Source organism: Palaemon carinicauda, chromosome 29 (assembly GCF_036898095.1).
Source record: "Palaemon carinicauda isolate YSFRI2023 chromosome 29, ASM3689809v2, whole genome shotgun sequence".
Taxonomy (NCBI): Eukaryota; Metazoa; Arthropoda; class Malacostraca; order Decapoda; family Palaemonidae; genus Palaemon; species Palaemon carinicauda.
Window position 1 is genome coordinate 82,843,069 of NC_090753.1, and position 5,000 is coordinate 82,848,068.

The following is a 5,000-nucleotide window of genomic DNA, read 5'->3' on the forward strand; positions in this document are numbered from 1 at the left end:
TGAGGCCTTTGTCCTGCAGTGGACTAGAAACGACTTCATTTATTGTTTTTATTCGAATATACGGGAATAATTATAATCTAAATTTGTTTTGATATATCATAATTGATTTTGCATGAAAAACTATTTAATTTCCATTACAAAGCTTAATAGAATTTCGACCAGTTATAGGTCTTCTCTAAGCTAGATTTTCGTAATATATCTATTTCGAATTCTGTTGATTATAATTCGGTATATAAAAAAAATAATCTTAAAAAAATAAGTTTATACATGACCACTTCCACGTCTAGTTTTTCGACACAATAAACCTGACCCAGCTCTTCTTTCTACTCATAGTGACATATTAATTATCCTTTTATTACGTCAATATTTATTCTATTTCGTCGTTATTCTTACTTATTATACCAATCCAGTAAATCCAAATCATATGTATCTTTTTTTCCATTTATCGTTGCCTCGTAACTTTTATTTTTAAATTTACCTTATTTTTAATTTAAATATTATTTACCTCAATTTTCAATGCTAAGATATATATAAATATATAAATATATATATATATATATATATATATATATATAGTATATATATATATATATATATATATACTTCTAAATCATATTCAAACACCTTTTACTAATTCAAACACGCCTCTCATAGATATTAATTGTTACAACGTAGTCATCCTAAATTATTAATTACTACAAAATAGCAAACTTTATCTTTTTTAATATTCCAATAACTTTATAAATTCATAAAGGAATTTTTCTTCCAATATGATTCTCAACATCGCTGGGGTTTTTTCATTTTCTTCTATTTCAAATTAACATTTTAAGAAATATTTTGTTTCTTATGAAATAAATATTAATTAGTAAATGAGAAATTATATTTTTCTTTGATTTGTCTACAGGAATTATCTTGAATATTTTTCTTTGGATTTTTTCCCTCAACATTAAAATTATTTTGGATAAATTTTTGGTGGATATATAAGATCTCTAAATGGTTTTTAATTTGGTAAAAATGGTCTTATATAACATTAAAACAACCCTATGACATACAGCCTACATGAAGAACGAAAGGGCCCTTATAAATCTACTCTCTCTCTCTCTCTCTCTCTCTCTCTCTCTCTCTCTCCTCTCTCTCTCTCTCTCTCTCTCTCTCTCTCTCTCATTTATTTGTCTATGACACCCCATTTATATCTTGCCTCTATATTGGCCCCATTGATTCAATGTACCTTTCAGAACCAGAGAGAGAGAGAGAGAGAGAGAGAGAGAGAGAGAGAGAGAGAGAGAGAGAGAGAGAGAGAGAGAGAGAGAGAGAGAGAGAGAGAATCTGATCTGAGAGAAACGTAGGGAAAAAGATGAGGTAGGAAAGCTATATAAATTATCCTCCTACGGATAGTATTGGGAAACTAATGTCAATAAAGAGAGGAAACAAGAACGACAATCGAGTTTTTGCAAAGTCGTCTGACCTCAAATATCAATTTCATTGTTATTTAGGATAAATGGACGTTCGAACATTTACTCTATCTTGATTAATTTACGAAGGTTTAATACCAAGTCACAATTATTTGGTTCTGACGAACGAAGACGAATTACTTTAACGTGGTGAAAGGGTTTGTGTATCGCCATGATCTGTACTAGTCAGGGACACCCATACTAGGTTGGTTTGCTGAGAGTAATCAGTCGAAAATATCCAATCATCACCAATATGCAGTGGCCAGCATGGGGAAGAAAAGTGGGTAAAACCCCAGGCATGAGTAAAGACATGTCTGAGGTCTTTGTCCTGCAGTGTACTAGAAACGGCCGCATTTGTTGTTGTTGTGTTGTTGTTTGATTAAAATGACTGGCCCAAGTTGGATTGTAAATAAGGATTTATGGAACGAAGCGGCGCTGGATCGGGGGGGGGGGGGCTTCAGTGTTGAAAAGGTTGGACAGCAAAATAGACGATAGGAAGCGGGAAAGGTGGTAAGTAAGAAGGCTAAAAAACTGGTCGCAGTTGGAACGCTTCGAAGGCCCTCTCATCATCATCATTATCATCTCCTACGCCTATTGACGCAAAGGGCCTCGGTTAGATTTCGACAGTCGTCTCTATCTTGAGTTTTAAATCAATACTTCTCCATTTATCATCTCCTTCTTCACGCTTCATAGTCTTCAGCCATGTAGGCCTGTTACTTCCATTTCTTCTAGTACCTCGTAGAGCCAGTTGAAAGTTGGGTGAAGTAATCTCTCTTGGAGAGTGTGAAGAGCATGCCCAAACCATCTCCACCAGGCTCTCTAGGAATGCATATCATGTTGTACCTTGTGAGGTTTAATGATGGCATTAACAAGGTATATGCTAATTACCCTTTCGGCTCTCAGTCATTATTTGAGAGCCAGGTTGCTACGCGTATGGATGTAAAGACCAATAAGGAGCATGAAAAGAAGCAAATGGTGAAGAAATGGAGGGAGGTATTAAGAAAAAATTGAAAAGAATAAAAAAATATATTGAAGTCCAGGCAGAATTATGAAGAAACCTTGAAGATCATGCAAAAATTGGATTGTGAAGTAAATGGAGTAATTGGAATGAGAGAATGGAATGAGTAAATGGATTTTCTATTCAGAGAGACAAATAGGGAGACGTTGCCTCACGTCACTCAGGATTGTTGGAGGACAGGACAAAATTGAATGACCCTTGAATGACGGGATAATTGAAAGGGTCAATTCAGGTCTCAGAGAAGGTTTTAAAGTTGAAACAATGAAACCAGAATATTGCAAGTACGCCGTGAGTTGACTAGAGAATTGTTATATATTCGTGCATGCAGTTTAATGTAGAGTGCAGTGTTCTGTAAAACTGACAGTACAGTATACAGTAAATCTTACAGTACAGTACAGTACAGTATACAGTAATACTTACAGTACAGTATACCGTAAACCTTACATTACAGTATACAGTAAAACTTACAGTACAGTACAGTACAGTATATAGTAAACCTTACGGTACAGTAGACAGTGAAACTTACAGTACAGTACAATATACAGTAAATCTTACAGTACAGTACAGTATACAGTAAACCTTACGGTACCAGTAGACAGCAAAACTTACAGTACAGTACAGTATACAGTAAATCTTACAATACAGTATTCAGTAAATCTTACAGAACAGTACAGTATACAGTAAAACTTACAGTACAGTACATTACAGTATAAAGTAAAACTTACAGTACTGTACAGTATACAGTAAAACTTACAACACAGTATACAGTAAAACGTACAGTACACTGTACAGTATACAGTAAAACTTACAGTACAGTACAGTATACAGTAAACCTTACAATACATTACAGTATAATTAAAACTTACAGTACAGTACAGTATACAGTAAAACTTACAGTACAGTACAGTATACAGTAAATTTACAGTACAGTACAGTATACAGTAAACCTCACGCTACATATCGGTAGAGCCTTTACTATAATATTGTCCTTTATATATGAATTATGAATAAACTTGATGTGAACCTGACTACAATTAACTAATAACATCAAAGCAGAAGAAAGCCAAACCATTATTGCAGTAACGTAAGAAATAAGGAAACAACATAACAACAAAGCCATTCTATTCTTATCCCAGCAGATAAAAACATCAATTAATCGACATATGCATAGTCCATCATTAAGACTAACCAAAATATTCAATAGTTATGTGAAATCTCAAAACAATATAATTCCGAGCTAGATACAGAGAATTTTTTTCCCCTCGGTCGCGAAAAACTGAAATCGCGAAGCAAGAACTCGTGATTAATGAGGGCAGACTAGATTTTATCAATCCTTGTATTCCGGATACCGTGATCAGATCAGCTGATATTACATACGAATCAATAACATAGAGATGCTACCGCTATTATTATTATTATTATTATTAAATGCTAAACTACAACCCTGGTTGGAAAAGCAGGAAGCTATAGGCCCAAGGGCCCCAACAGGGAAAATACCCCAGTGAGGAAAGGAAACAGGGAAAAATAAAATATTTTAAGAATAGTAACAACATTAAAATAAATATTTCCTATATAAACAATAAAAACTTCAACAAAACAAGAGGAAGAGAAACCAGATAGAACAGTGTGCCCGAGAGTACCCTCAAGCAAGAGAACCCTAACCCAAGACAGTGGAAGACCATGGTACAGAGGCTATAGAACTACCCAAGACTAGAGAACAATGATTTGATTTTGGAGTGTCCTTCTCCTAGAAGAGCTGCTTACCATAGCTAAGGAGTCACCTCTACCCTTACCAAGAGGAAAGTAGCCACTGATCAATTACAGTGCCGTAGTTAACCCCTTGGGTGAAGAAGAATTGTTTGGTAATCTCAGTGTTGTCAAGAGTATGAGGACAGAGGAGAATCTGTAAAGAATAGTCCAGACTATTCGGTGTCTGTGTAGGCAAAGAGAAAGAACCGTAACCAGAGAGAAGGATCCAATGTAATACTGTCTGGCCAGTCAAAGGACCCCATAACTCATCTAGCGGTAGTATCTCAACGGGCGGCTGGTGCCCTGGCCTACCTACTACCATAAAATAGGGTCCTTTGACTGGCCAGACATGACTACATTGGATCCTTCTCTCTGGTTATGGGCCATTTCATCTTTACCTAAACATTTCAGGGCTGAAATTACTCCTCTCTATCTTTATTTATATATCTAATAAGATATAAATACCAAGAATAAACAGGAGAGATAAATCAATCAATCAACGATGACCTCCAACTCACCATCTATCTCCAATACCGACATATTATGATGATTAAAAAGTTGGAAAAATTGCAAACCAGATGTTCTTGCAAACCTCCCCCCAGCCGTGGAAGTGCTCAGGCAAATTCCCTAATTAGTATGAAAATTTTATGTAATCCATCCCAATAGGATAATTACAGGTAATCAGAGTTATTAGCATACTTGATGGACCTAGTCGAATCGTAATTCCAATTGCCAAACTACGGGATCATACTATAACGCTTCGTTGGGTTTTGCGAGAGCAG

At 35.3% G+C, this 5,000-nt stretch overlaps 1 pseudogene; it reads left to right on the top strand.

Annotated features, from left to right (window-relative positions):
• The window catches only part of LOC137622683 (uncharacterized), a 406,262-nt pseudogene that overhangs the window by 381,376 nt on the left and 19,886 nt on the right, over positions 1-5,000 (top strand).